We start from the raw sequence: 15,662 nt of genomic DNA, 5'->3' as shown, positions 1-15,662 counted from the left end.
AAACAGCCTCTTGGTTTTTAATCCACAAACCTGCATCTGCTGAGGTTTTCTCAATTGCAGTAGATGGCAACTTCATCTCCTCTAACCAACACAGAGTTCCTCCACCTGCTCCTCCTCTGCTCTCTGTGTCTCATTTTTCTTCTTCATCTAAGGTCATTCATGAGTCCTCCATCTGGAATCCATTGCTTCAGACACTTTTGTGGAATATTTCTCAATTCCTTTGAGAATTTGGCCAAATGTTGTGGCCTCATAAGAAGCTTCCTTCAGGGGTGCCTGGGTGGCTCACTTGGTTAAACATCTGCCTTCATCTTGGGGATGATCCCGGGGTCCTGGGATCAAGACCCAGGTTGGGCTCACTGCTCAGCGGGGAGTCTGCTTCTCCTACTCCCTTGCTCTTGCGTTTGCTCTCTCTCTCCCAAATAGGTAAAATCTTTTTTTTTTTTTTTTGTTAAGATTTTATTTATTTATTTGACAGAGACAGTAAAAGAGGGAACACAAGTGGGGGAGTGGGAAAGGGAGAAGCAGGCTTCCCACTGAGCAGGGATCCTGATAAGGGTCTTGATCCCAGGACCCTGGCATCATGAGCTGAGCTGAAGGCAGTCAGTTAAGGACTGAGCCACCCAGTTGCCCCTCAATAGGTAAAATCTCTTTTGAAAGAGAAAGAAAGAAAGAAAGAAAGAAAGAAAGAAAGAAAGAAAGACAGACAGGAGGGGACGAGGGAGAGAGAAAGGCTTCCTGCTTGGGGCACCTGGGTGGCTCAGTTGATTTAAGTGCGGGCCTCTCAGTTTTGGCTCAGGTCATGAGTCAATTGTGAAATTGAGCCCTGCATTGGCTCCATGTTGAGCGTGGAGCCTGCTTAGGGTTCTCTCTCTCCCTCTCCTTCTGCCCACATCCCACTTCCCTGCCACATCCAGCATGCTAGTGTGCAATCATGCTCTCTCTCTCTCAAAAAAAGAGACTTCCTTCATGCCTCCTTATAAATGACCTCTTCCGCACAACACTCTATATCCCTCATCCTGCCTTTTCTTTTCACAGCTCTTATCACATGTGAGGACAGGCTACCTATTTCTCGTCTGTCTGTCCTCCTAAGAAAAGGGGCTTGAGGAAAAGGGCTTTGTCTCTTCTGTGTCCTGCTGTATTCCAAATCCTGGAATAGGAGTTGAAATATAGTAAATACCAAAAAAATTATTTGCTGAATGAATAAATTATGCTTTGGTTTTATAATCCTTCATAATTCTGTAGTTCTAGGTTTACAGCTATTTTCCCTCGGCTCCCTCTAATATATTATTCCATTATCTTCTGGCACCTACAGTTGCTAAAGGGAATTTTACTTGTTATCATACTAATTGTCATTTCTTTTCATTAAGAGTAATCTGCCCATTTTTCAAAGCTTTTAAAATTGTCATTTAATTCTTGGTTTTCTACAGTTTTACTTCTATGTGACTTGGAATGGATTTTTAGAGTTTAAATATATATATATATATATATATATATATAATCTATAATATGTAGTATATTTGGAATCTTTAGTATATATTTTAAGTAAATAAATACAAACACACATGAAGTTCTATAGTCTAACTTTCTTTTAAAAGTTTCTTTTAGAGATGCTTGGGTGCTCAGTAGGTTAAGCATCTGCCTTGGGCTCAGGTCATGATCCCAGGGTCCTGGGATCAAGTCTCACTTGGGGATCCTTACTCAGGGGGATCCTGCTTCTCCCTCTGCCCCTTTCCCCCATTTGTGCACTTGCTCTCTATCTCTTGACAAATAAATAAAAATTTTTAAAAAACTTTCTTAGTTTCTTTTAAACTTGAGAATAATTGTTATCTTAAATTTTGGCTAGTTCTCAGGTATTATCTTATTAAGTACTGTTTCTCCACCCCTCCTTCCATTTTTCCCCAGAAAATTTTCATCCAAATTTTTTAGGTCCTCAGTGACTTTTTTTAAAGAGTTTATTTATTTATTTGAGAGAGAGATGGACAGAGCACAACCTGGGGGAGGGGCAGAGGGAGAGGGAGAAGCAGACTCCCCGCTGAGCCTGGAGCCCAGAGCAGGTCTCAATCCCAGGACCCTGAGATCATGACCAGGGACAAAGTCAGATGCTTAACCGACTGGAGCCACCAAAGACAGCCCTTAATGACTTTTTTTCCATATTAAAAGAATCCTTCTTTCTCTAAATTATCTTTAAGTTCACCCAAGTCCAGAGTAGAGTTTTAAGCCCCCTTTAACTTTCAAAAATTACATATTTATTTTCAAGATTTCTGATAGTTTTAAAATCTCTGCTCTTGCTTCATTCTTATCTAAGTTTGTTTCATAATTTCATAGTTCTTTAGTGGGTATCATGCCTTTGTGTGTCTTTTAGGTATCATTAACACTGAGTTAAAAGCCTTTGTAAGATAGTTCTGTAAGACAAACTTCACCTGGCTCTCATTCATGTTACAATTTCTGAAAACTACAAATGGCACATTTTATTAAGACTTTCGGAAGAGTCTGTGCTACTGGTGAGAATCCATGAGCAGAACTTCCAAGGTTTATTAAAGGCTGCAGACAACCTGACCCATGTTAAGGAACTGCCAGAACTTTAAATATTGGTGTCTTATGTTGTTAAATGGGGAGATCTTTTGGTCATAGTTGAGTTTTAAATCTTCGAACTTGTTTTTGTTATCTCATTTTGCATTTTCTCTTTACTACGTTTTTCTTAATTTATGTTTTATCTGCTATTCTGATTTCTAATGAATTTGATATGATTTCTTTGTATCTCCTTTCTTCTCAACTGAAATTGGAAAGTATCCATTATATTTCCACTCTTATTAACTGTATCTAAAATGCACATTTACCTAAAAGTAAAGTTAATCAAAAAGTACAAAGACCTTATACCAGAAAGTACAAAGACCTGAGAATCTTTAAAATTCATGTCTCCTCCACTTTCCATTATCCCAGATTTCCTGCCTTATTTTAAAACCCTAATTTATGTTTTTCATTATTTTCCATCAATACCTTTTTTAATGAACAAACATGCTGACTATATGCTATTCCTTCCTTCTGTCAAGCTGTGGGAGATGTAGAATGTTCAAAATATTCATTGCCTCTTCTGTCATACAATTATACTTCCCTCTCTCCTGGATGTGAGACGTAGTTTGGCCAATATGCTGTGAGCAGACATTACCTGTGTTGCTGCTCAAGAATTTTTGAGAGACTTTGCTATGAGGGCAGCTGGATCCCAAAGTGAAGAAAGTATGAGGCAGAGCTCTAGCCACCCACAGCCAACATGGGAGCTGTGCACCCCTGCATGTCACTGCAGCATGGCCTGCAATCTCCCCAACCTATCTCGATACACACAAGTCTACCTTCTTAAGAATGCTCACTGAGAGTTTGCTTGTTAAATCTTGCAGTCTTTGTCAAAAAAGCAGAAACAAAAACAATTTTGCTCCCCCTTTATTTCTCTTTAAAGGTTTCAAAATTGCTTTCTCCAAATATAAAATCAGTTACAGTTCAATTCAACACAAGAACTTGTGTGGAGAGTTATAAGGAACTGAGACATTCTATAAAAAGCTAGGTTAAAGATGGTTGTATGGTTTATTCTGGGTGTGTTTTGTTTTGTTTCAAGGGTGTGGCTCTTCCTCAAGACCTGAACTCAGCCAAGAAATGGTTATCGTAATGGAATAGCAACAGTTGATCCATGGATGAATTCTGAAAATTAAAAAAAAAAAATCACCTGCCGTAGGTTGTAAATTCTTCCAGGAACTGTTTTACTGTCTGCTTTTCAGGAATAATAATAATAATAATAACAACAACAACAACAACAATAATTATCACCATCATCATCAACATCATCTTTTTGAAAAGCCACAAGTTTAAAAATCAAACTGCTGAGGAAAGAAGCAGCGATGGATTTTATTGTATTTATTTGTTTCTTTTGTTGATCATGCTTTTAAAATTTTTAACATCTGTTTTTTTTTTTATCATCAGTGAGCACAATACTGATACACTACTATTAATTAAAGTCCATAGTCTATTCAGATTTCTAGTTTTTACCTAATGTCTATTGTCTGTTCCAAGAGTCCATCTAGGATAATACATTACATTTAGTTATCATGTTACCTTAGGTTCTTCTGGACTGTGGCTGTTTCTCAGATGTCTCTTGTTTTTGATGACCTGGATAGCTTTGAGGAGTACTGATCAAATATTTGGTAGGCTGCCCCACTGCTAGAAATTTTCTGATGTTTTTCTCATGACAGAACTAGGGATATGGGTTTGAGGGAGGAAAACCATAGAGTTAAAGTGCCATTTTTATTACATCATATTAAAGTTATAGACTAACAATATGATTTGTGACTACTGATGTTGACCTTGATTATCTGGCTGAGGCAGTGTTTATCAAGTTTCTCCACTGTAAAGTTCATCTTGTTTTTCCTCCTTTCAACACTTACTCTTTGGAAGGAAGCCACTACGTGCAGCCCACATGTCAAGAGTAGGGAGTTAAATGTTCCACTTCCTTGAAGATAGGGTATCTACATAAATTACTTGGAATTATTTTGCACCAGAAATTTGTCTCTTCTCTCCCATATATTAATTTTTTCAATAACTTATATCCAAATGGAACCACAAATATTTATTTTATACTTTGTGTTATAATCCCACACTATTTATATTGTTGCTTGCATTTTTCCAGCTTTGGTCATTAGGAGCACTTTCAGTTGGCCCCTGTGTTCCTTTGACATGTCTCCACCATTGTAGGGGTTTGTGATTTTTCCCCTTTCGGTACTACAAAGTGTTCAGTGGTCATCTTTATATTTCCTGTTCCAATCCTGGAATCAGCTATTTCTCCAAAAGTCTTACTCCTTTTATTAGAGAATGGTATTAAAGACTAAGATTTGGATGGTAGATTTATTTGTTGCCACTAGAGTGTTGTTTCTTTTTGGCTGTCAGCAAAGAATTATATGTAGTGTATTCTAACCTGTGTATATTCACAAGTTGACAAATATTTCTGTATGTAAACATCTCTCTCTGAATTAAATTAAGCTAAACATGAGTTTGTACTGATATTGCCTTTACTATATGGATCATTCTAGTCTTCCTTGCTGATCTGTATTCCCACTCCAATAGTGAGAATTCTAACATTTTTAAAGATTCTTTTTCTTTGATAACTGATTTTTTTAATCATGTCGGAACTAGGTATGCATATAATTTACTCTATTGAAAACTCAGTGTGCTCTTTCAAATGGAAGACATCTTTTGTAAATTATCTATCTGATTCACATTACATCTTTCAGTATTATTACTCCCTATTCTCTAATTTCTCCTCCTGAAACCCTAAGGAGATACAGATGAAATTTTTTATATTCTTTCTGTCTTTCATCTCTTTTACCTTATCTTTCATAATTTCCATCTCCTTATAGCTTTATACTGCATTCAGATGAATTCTCTTTGCATCGTTTAGCAATTTAACCCTCTTTCTTTCTTTACATTTTCTTTATATGTACTGCCATATAAATACCACCCAGAGAAAGTTGTAAAACATTTCCAGGACCACAGAATGCTTCTTTATGTCCCTTTGAGTCAGTATTCCCCTAAAGGGTCCTCCATACCATAGATTACTCTTTTTGAATTTCATATGAATTCATTCCCGAGTTTATGCCATTTGTGTCTGGCTTTCTTTTTAACAGTTAATTTTGTTTAATTTGAGATAATTTTAGACTTATAGAATTGTTGCAAAAATAGTATAGAAAGTTCCCATAAACTTTTCACTCAGCTTCCCTTTCTGCCAACAGCTTATATAGCAATATGTTTTAGGTGAACATGAATACTCACTTAAATTAGGTATTTACCCATATGTCGAGTTGCTGGGTCATAAGGTATGCATGTTTTTAGCTTAATAGATTCTGTTAAAATGTTTTCCAAAGTGGGCATAGCAATCTGCAGTTCAACTCATCCATATATATAAGAATTTTAGTTTCTTCACATCCTTGCCAACCCTTGCTACTGATAGCTTTCAGAATTTAAACATTCTGCTGGGTGTGTAATAGCATTTCATAGTGTTTTTAATTTTCATTTTTTCAAATACTCTTTGGCCATTTGATGGCCTTTTACCTTTTTGGTAAAGTACCCGTTCCAATCTTTTTCCTACTGTTTTATTTGATTGTCTTTCTCTCATTATTTGTAAGTATTTTGAATATATGCTGGAAAGGACTTTTTTCTCACTTTATGTACTGCAGACATCTTCTACTCTGTGAGTTACCTTTTGACTAATCTGAAAATTAAAACAATGTTCCTAGAATAAAACATAGAAAAAATATATTCATCACCTTAGAATAGGCAAAATTTGTTAAGTATGACACAGCAAGAACTAACATTAAGGGAAATATTAGTAAATTTGATTTATAAAGCCATTTTAATGTACTTATTTTAAAAAATTTTAAAGATTTTTAAGCAATCTTTCTTTTTTTGTTGTTTTGTTTTGTTTTGTTTTTGTTATTGCTATTATGTGGGTTCATTATCTCTCTTGGAGATTTATTTCTTCAAATGGTTTGTAGTTATTCTTCTCTTCCTCTTCCCCATCCCATCCCCCTATGTGTCCCCCTTCCCCTTCTCCTCTCCTGTGGATCTCAATGATCATATCCATACCTCAGGATAATAATTCCAAGGTGTTTCCCTAGGTTTATGGGTAGAATTCTTCAGTCTCCACTTAATGGATAGGAAAATGCTTGACAACTCATAGATTTTATAGACAGCCCAGTTCCAGTTCTCACACAGAAGAGCTCTGTGACTATACTGATCCAGCATGAGCAGGAAGCAAGGAATTCTGAATTAATTCAATCTCCAGTTTTGACCAAAACATGTTTAACTCTGTATTTCCAAAACACAGAAATTTTAGGGCTACATCTAGTAACATCTCTGAAAAATGTAATTTAATAAATGCTAAAAAAGTCTAGAGGTCAGTGTCTTAGTCATCTCTCTTTCCCTAGCATAGTACTATAGTTTACTGATTATGTAAATAAATAAGATTAAATTTCAGCTCTAATGAAGACTGAAGTGTGAGGAAGATATAGTTGGAATCCATTTTACTGAAGACTGCCTTTACAATGAGTCTGTTCTTATTTGTGTAAGTTATGACCATTTGACAAGAGTCCATGAGAAAGAGAATATGATAACCCTCTTGTCAATACCAAGGATGTGTCGATAATAGAAAAACTCTGTGCAGCCTGTCCTGGGAACAACAAAGCAGACAATACCCATTATCCATGTGTCATTTCCTGGTTGAGGACATAAAAACAGATCAGGGCAAAACCCAGTGCGTCTTTAAATTAGTGGCACAGATCGATGCCCATATTTCTCAGTGTCATGTTTCATTATGTTGAACTATTTATGTCATCGTAACCCAAGGCATCTTAATGCAACCTGACATCCAGGTTATGTTGCATTAAAAAAAATAAGAAGCTATTGCATTTTGTTAATGGGCTGGAAAACATTCCAAATCTCTCTCTTTTTTTTTTTTTTTTTTTCTGCTTGGAATAGGGTTGCCACATTGTGTGTATGTGGGTGTACAGTTCTGTATTAAAGTTTGATAGGTCAGACACCTTCAACCTAAGTCTGTCAAAAATATTCCTTTTGCTTGGCCTCTCACTCCTATTTTATGCCAGTAATAGAGGTTTCAAGATTAGTTTGGGGATGGTAAAATTGTTGTTCTTGATAGTGTTTAGAGATGACCACTTAAACTGGGGCAACTCTCCTCTAATTTTCCAAATTGAAATGGCACTCATTTTTTAAGATTCTACTTGAATGCTATGTCTTCCAACAAACTTTCCTCCTAACCACTTAGTTTTCTTCTTTCTTTTCTGAACTTTCATAACAAGTCATTCCTACTGATATGGCATATTTTTATATCCTAATACTATTATAGATTTTTGAGTATATATCTTAGCTCTTTCAAATATCCTACATTTCTTCAGGATAGGGACTAGTTTTATTACTGTAGTTTAGTGATTCTCTAATCTTCAGTGTCCATAAAAATAATTTAGAGACTGTTTAGAAATTTAGATCCTTGTCATACTACCAGAGACTTTGATATAGTAGGTCTGAAGTGGGAATCAGTAGTCTGCATTTGTACTAAAAAGCTGCAGGAGAGTAAATATCAAGAATACCAAACTTAGGTACTGATATAATTTTCAAATGGCTGAAAACCAAAGACAATGATATGACAAGAACATATCAAAAGCACTAGGAAAAATCAACACATTATCCATAGTGGAACAATAATATGAAAGATGGTTGATTTTCAGTCAGAAACAATGAAGGCCAGAAGACAATGGAATGGTTGTCTTTAAAGTGCTGAAAGAAGGAAAACGAAAACAAAAACAAAAACAAAAACTCTAGAATCCCCTAAAAAAGAAAGAAAGAAAGAAAGAAACCCTAGAAGGAAAAAAAAAAAAAAAAAAAACCCACCAGAATCTATATGCAGTGAAATATCCTTTAAAAATGAGGATGAAATAGACATTCGCAGATAAATGAAAGCTGAGAAAATTTGTTGCTGGCAGACCTGCACTATGAGAGATATTAAAGGAAATTCATCAAGCCAAAGGGAAACGATATCAGATAGAAATCTGGTTCCACAAGAAGAAATGAAAAGCACGAGCAATGGAAAGCATACAAATTAATATAGAAGACTCACTTTCAAATTTTCTTTTCTTAATTTCTTTAGAGGGCAAATAAACTCTTTAAAGCAAAAATGACATCATTATAAGGTAAAGCTAAATAAAACACATGACAATAATACTATAAAAGGTGGTGGTGTAATAAGAATAAACTGATTTTATGTAATATTGTAATGTGCCTGATTATGACCAACTTAAAAGAAATGCCAAAAATGGAATGTTTATTAAAAAAATAATAAACTGATTTGATGTTCTTACATTTGTAAATTGCAAGTGTGAAGTGTAAGCTGGTAAAATATTAGTTCTAAGGATACTTTTATAAATTAAATACATATTATAATTCCTAGCATGTCAAGGAAAAGTAATAATAAGAAGTGTAGCAAAACAGTCAAAAGAGGAAATAAAAAAGAATTCTAAAATGATTCAATTAAACTCTCAAAATGGCAAAAATAAAAACAAAACAGAGAAGTTAATAGAACATAAATAATATGATAGATTTAAACTCAAGCATGTAAATAATTGTATTAAATGCAAATAAACTAAAAGTCAAGAGACAGAGATTGTCAGATTGGTTATAAAAGTAAAATATATACAGTCAACAAGTCATAATCTAAGTGTAAACAGGTTGAATACAATCATAGATGAAGTGTTAATACCTTCTCGTAATAGTTAATAGGATAAATAAGCAGAAATTCGTTTAGGATATACAGAATTGAAACAACATTAAAACCAACATGACTTAATTGACATTAACAGATCACCACACCCAACAACTACAGAATAATATTATTTTCAAATGCACATGGAGCATTCATCAAGCTAGATCATATATCGATCCATAAAATGCATCTCATAAATTTCAAGAAATTGAAATCTTATAAAATATGTTTTCTGATCATGGTGGAATTAAATTAAAAATGCTTAACAATAAGAGGCATAGACAAACCTCCAAATATTTCAAAATTAAAGAATACATTTCTAAATAACCCATATCAAAGGGATGAAATTATAAGGAAATTAGGAAATGTTTTGAATTATGATAAAGGCCCTGAAAATCTTTAGATCTTGTGGACACAAAAAAGCACTAACCATAAAAAAACTAGGTTGACCTTGAATGTGTGAAATTAAAAAGTTTGACATTATCAAGTGAAGGTGTGGAACCACTGAAACCTTCACACGGTGATGGTGGGAATATTAAATGGTACAGATAGTCATTTGAGAAAACTGATTATTTTTCTTTTAAAGCTAGACACACACCTACCCCATGACCCAGTCCTGTCATGCCTAACTGTGTATCTAAGTGGAATAACAACATTTGTCTATGAATGACATATAAGTATGTCACATGACTTTATTCACAGCAGTCAGAAACTGGAAACCACTCAGACATCTATCAATAAGACTATGGATAAACAAATCATGGTCTATTCATTTAATGGGGTACTTACTACTCAGCAATAAAAATGAACAAACTGCTGAGGCCCAGAGATTGATCTCACAGACTTTATGCTGAGAGGAAAAAGCCAGTATACAAAAGTATACCCTGTGTGACCCCATTTATATGAAGTTCTGGAACAGACAAAATTAATCTATGGGGATTGGAAGTCAAGATCAATGGTTACCTGGACCAGTCTGGGATTGACTGCTAAGGAGCCCAAGAAACCGGGGTGCAAGAAATGTTGTATATCTCCACTGGGATGAAGGCTACATGGGTGTATCTGTTTGTCAAAATTCATCAAAATAAGTATCTAAAATTTGTGCATTTTATGTCATGAAAACTATACTTCAATAAAGCATCTTAATCACTTGAAAAGCATTTGGGCATACAAATTCCTGGGCTCATTTTGCAAAGACTCTGATTCAGTGGGTCTGTATGAGAACTAGTTAATCTGAATTTTTAGCAAGGGGTTCTGGTTGATCCTAATGCCTGTGGTTCATCCGTTACACGCTTGAAGGTAGTAGTCAACATAATATTGGATGTCCAGAAGTGCTGATCACATTTTACAAAGGTGAACAAATTAATCATAACTTACAGTGAATTGGTTGTCGCTGAATTCTCAGTTTCAAAGGAAATACATTAAGCTTTTTTTCTTTTCTTTTTTTACTCCCCAATCTCAAGCTTTATGAGTTTCCTCCCAACCAGATAAAGCAAACTCATCCTTCATTCATGCCACAATACTTCCAGCATTTGCTTTTGCTAATGGGCTTTTTCCCACCAGAAAAGCCCCTCCTGGCCTTTCTGTCGGCCTTGTTTCCTCTCCTTGGAAAGCCCAGTGACATGAAACCCTTTCCAACTAGGCCTGTTGCTAGAATCAAACTAATAATGATCTCCCCTTTTTAAAACTCCTGTCGTTCTTACTGCTTCATCTCTTCAGTCTGGCACTTGCACACATACCAAACTGTACGGTTCTCTCTTTCCCAGGTGGGTCTTTTCGATAATATTGTAAAAAAATATTAGTGAAAACACCTCTACTTCTTGGCTTCTCCTAGCTAGTCTTCCCCTCCCACCATGCGAAGTAAAACGAAAATACTCAATAGTTGTTTTGAAGTGAAGAACACAGGATTTGAGATTCAATGGGAGTTAGAATTCCAATGCTGGCATCCACAAGCTTTGTGATGCTGGGAAACGTACTTGTCTTCATCTATAAAAATGAGAACAGTAATTCTTTCTTCATAAAGTTATTGCAAGGATTAAGTGGAGTAAAGTACATAAGCCACTTAGCACACTGTCTCATGTTTTATAACCGTTAAGCAAATGGTTGTTGACAAGATTGTTGTTGCTGATACGCCATTATTGTGTAGTTGTGATATTATTATTTGTGTTGTTAAAGACCATACAATATTAAGACTGTAGGGGACTTTAGAATTATATAATCCAATCCATTTGTTCTTGTAATTAGAAAACTGAGGTCAGAGAGGAAGAACCTTTTGATTGGTTCTTTTGTCTTAAAAGAATCGTACTCAAATTTCAAAGTTTATGTTCTGATTTACATTATGTTGCAATTTTAATACCTATTTGCTATGTACAGATAATATTTTTCCATTAAAAGAGGAAAATACCTCCATGTAAATGAAAGCAGTTTATACCTAGATAAGAAATAGAATTACCCAGTTGTTTTGTTTTGTTTTCTTATCTAGGTATAAACCGCTTTCTTTAATATACAGACCCTGAAAGATATAGGAGGGAAAGCCTCTGCCTACCGTGCTCTGACTGCCTGTATGTCAAACATAGATTCTCACATATTTACAAAGATTCAGGTCAACCTCAGTCAAAGAATCAATAATTGACTTGGTTACTAACTGTTCACCTTGTAACTGTGATCACAACACTCACAGTACATCTGCCCTATTTGGGTCCTGTGCTCTTCGTTGGTTGCTTAATTCTTGACCAGAAAGTTAAATGTCTTGCCTTGAAAATGTCCCACTTCCTGATTCAGAGCCCACCACAACTCACTAGTGAGCCTATTTCCTCGCCATCATTAAGGGTGCACAAATCGCCATATTGAGAGGAAGTCTATATGGAAATTTGCAAATGGTGAGAGAAAGAGGAGAGAGGTAGGATCTGGTGCATGAAAGATAGAAGTTTTAGATATTGAGTCTCTAAGAACGAATGAATTAGGGTCTGCGAAAGTGGATGCCCTGAGACCAGTGTGCATAAGGTACGAAGGGCCGGTAGCTGTCTTGTCTTCACTATAGCACTCATCCTATTTTCCTCTGGAATGTTGGGCAGATTTTTTAAAAGTCAATGAACTCCCGGGTGGTGCTGTAGTCACCGCCCTGTTTCTTTTCCCTCGCCTTGGGTCTCCCTGGGTGTCTGTGGTTAAGTGCTCTAAGAGCTGCTGATTATTGTGATTTCCTTTAACCAGCTCAACACATTCTTTGCTTTTCAGTTGTTGATGTCAGTCCTAATGTGTTGGGCCAAACACATTGGAACTTGTTAAGATTCTCCAAATAGCTTCTTTGTGCTGGAGAAATCACACCACTGACAGGCCCTCCTCTCCGGGCTCCCTGGAGTTTTTATGCATGTGTTATGCCCCCTACTGTCCCCATCACTCTGTCTCACAGAGGAACTGACATTTAGAGCCAGAGCTCAGATACCAAAAACACATTATTTTTTAAAACTTCATTTCTTTCTATATTTCCCCCTTAGTCCATTCAAATGCTGAACGTAATAAAGTTGCCAAAACTCTCCCTCCATTGGAGTGAAAACCATTCATTTGTCGTCTCAATTTAAGATTCCTGACTGCAAATAGAAGGATATTCTCTGTGGACGTAATGGGACATTTAGCAATTCATTCATTTTCTTCACATGCTACTTATTTAGGCGCTCAGCGGTTGGCGGCTTTGATGTGGAGTGGTGAAATTATAAAGACATTACATATCATAAAAATATAAATGAAAGAAAACACAGACCCTCTTTTATATCAGGCTAAATTGACTGCTGTCATATTAAGGGTATTTTGTTTTATAAATTATACCCGTTTCAAGGTATTCCCTTGAGTGAGTCACTACTTTGTCTTTTATTTCCTTTTCCTTCCTTCCTTTCTTTTTTTTTTTTTTAAACAAAATAGGCTTTTTCTTTCCAGTATATTGATGTAAAGGGTTCCAATATAGAAATTAATGTCTCTGATACCAAACTTCATTTGGAATCTGCCATATTGGGCCAGTAAGGCAGTCATGTCATGCATGACTTGTCAATTCTAACTAACATAGTTGTATGTTGAACATAACAAAAGAGCTTTGGAATAAAACCAAATTCATGAATTATATTCTTCAACATTTAGTTTCTTGAAAAAGGTCCCCAAGTATGACTACCTGTCTTAGTCAGTTTGGGCTGGTATGACAAAATACCACCGACTTGGTGGCTTATAAACAACAGACATTTCCTTCTCATAGTTCCAGAGGATGGAAGTCCAAGATCAGGCTGCCAGCCTTGTTGATTGAGGGCCCTCTTCGGAGTGGCAGACTTCTCCTTGTATCCTCACATGGCAACTTTGTCAGCCCTCTTTTATAAGGTCATGAACCCCATTCAGAAGAACTCTACTCATGGCCTAATCACCTCCTCAAGACCTCACCTCCTAGTATCTTCTCTTTGGAGGTTATGTTTCCAACACAGGAATTTTGAAGGGACACAAATATTTATACTATAGCACTAGCTCTTTAATATTTGCTTTATGAAGCTAAGATTGCTTATACTAGTAACTCCTTTAATAATCTACTCTGTGCCTGTCCTTCATAATTGCACTTAATCCTATTTCCAGGTTTGCTCCCTGCTGGGTGGACATGGCCAGCAAGGAGCCCCAAGGTGAAAGGCAGAGCCACCTGAACCAGAGGTGTCACAGGGACCATGTGTGGGGTTGTCCTGTACATAGGATCAGGTAAGGGACCTTTTTTTGTTCCTGCTGGAAAGACATGAAATTGAGTTTGTCAAGCAGAAGAAGGAGCTGGGAGAGAGTTGTGGGGTCACGGATATCAAAGTACGGAAGAGAGAATGAAGGTAAAGATTCAGCTGAGAGATGCTAGGTCAGAAGGAATGAGGGGAATAGGAGAAATTCTAAGGCCAGCATAAGGTACAAAAGCAAAGATGGGCTTTTTTGTGAACGGTCTGAGATAAAATTAGGTGCAAGATCTTTCTCATTGCTTATTATTTTTAAATGTTAGAAACTCTCTTATTATTGACGTGAGTTGGCTCTCATCACTAGCCAAGAATAATGCCATTTAGGAGTAAGTGTGTCCTGTGATTTTATGATTTGACTTATTATTTTGTTCAGGCTTCAAGACAGACTTATTAGTATTACAGTATTCAGTGAGAAATACAGGTTTCCCCTCTCCGTTCCTTCCCTTCCTTTTGAATGGATCACGTCTTGTGTTGCATCCTCAAATAAAAGTCTACCCAACTCCTCAGTTTATTGAACTGAAATTACCTTGGTGTTCTTCAGCCTGTGCCTTGGGGTTCAGAGGTGGTTCATCACTGGGGAGTTTCTCCTAGTGACAGACTCCCAGTGAATACCCATTTGACTCCCAGCCTGAACTCCTCTCCTTGGGCCATATGGCCCTTGGCTTAGAGGTAAGGGCCATGATGGCTTAGACACCCTCACCCCTCTCCCCTCTGCCTTGTTAGAGCTTATCTGGTAACTTTGGCAATGATTTGCAAATTACAGTGTAATAAGTTCTTAATCCAGTTTTATTTTAACATCTTCATTAATTATATGGAAGAAGGAGACAACCACCCGCTAATTAAATTTTCAGATGTTGCTAAATTGGGAGGAGTTGCAAACCCAGCTGAGAGCCAAAATGCAACATAAACGAACCTGGAGAAGTTAAGGGGAAGTGCAGGTAGAGGATCAGAATGAGGTTAAAATTAGAAACAAAAACATGGAGGTTATCTCGGAAGGAGATGTGGCAGCTGTGTAAACTCAGGGGTGGGGAGCAGCCTCGGGGAGCCAGGCAGATCATGGACTATGATGGAGCAAAGGCAGGAGGCTCAGGGTGCCAGGGTGCCAGATTTCCATTTTCTCCTCCCAGAAAGGAGCCCTGGCTCCAGTCTGGTAGCTGTGTCTGATAGACTTCAGGCCCGATGCTTTTGGTCACCATGGCCTGTGTATACAACGAGAGGGAGCATGCCAGCCACTCAGGAGGTTTGCAAAGATTTGTTTCTCGCAATCCTCACAGTGCCTTGTCCCTGCCTGGGCACAGGGCAGATGTTAAAGATTAAATTAATTAAAGTATGTGAAAATGGTTTAGAAAAAAATAAAAAACACTATGGGAAGAGTAAAGATTGTTTTTCTTTACAGCAATGATAATTATTATCAATCTTTGTTAAGTTAAATTTAATTGAAGTTGATTAGGGGGAAAAGTGGCATATGTGGGCAAAGAGAGCAGAAAAGAAACAACAGCCAGAATGATTAGCGTGGGTTTCTCCTAACCGCACTTGCTCCATTTCTAGGGACATTACTTAGGTTGTTAGGAGGCTGAGGCCCTTTGATGACAGTGACAGACCTCTGTCCCAGG

The 15,662-nt window shown here is 36.7% G+C and overlaps 1 long non-coding RNA gene across 1 annotated transcript in view; it reads right to left on the bottom strand.

Annotated features, from left to right (window-relative positions):
• Positions 1-3,432: 3,432 nt before the first annotated feature.
• LOC116572306 overlaps positions 3,433-15,662 on the bottom strand; it is a 67,297-nt gene continuing 55,067 nt past the window's right edge. The window contains exons 4-5 of the long non-coding RNA XR_004278207.1: positions 4,102-4,240; positions 3,433-3,690 (exon numbers count right to left, since the gene is read on the bottom strand). This is a non-coding gene — a long non-coding RNA (uncharacterized LOC116572306). The remainder of the gene's footprint in view (positions 3,691-4,101; positions 4,241-15,662) is intronic.

This window comes from Mustela erminea, chromosome 13, assembly GCF_009829155.1.
Source record: "Mustela erminea isolate mMusErm1 chromosome 13, mMusErm1.Pri, whole genome shotgun sequence".
In the NCBI taxonomy this organism is placed as follows: Eukaryota; Metazoa; Chordata; class Mammalia; order Carnivora; family Mustelidae; genus Mustela; species Mustela erminea.
The sequence above is the reverse complement of the archived record's forward strand: the minus strand, read 5'-3'. Positions and strand labels throughout refer to the sequence as shown.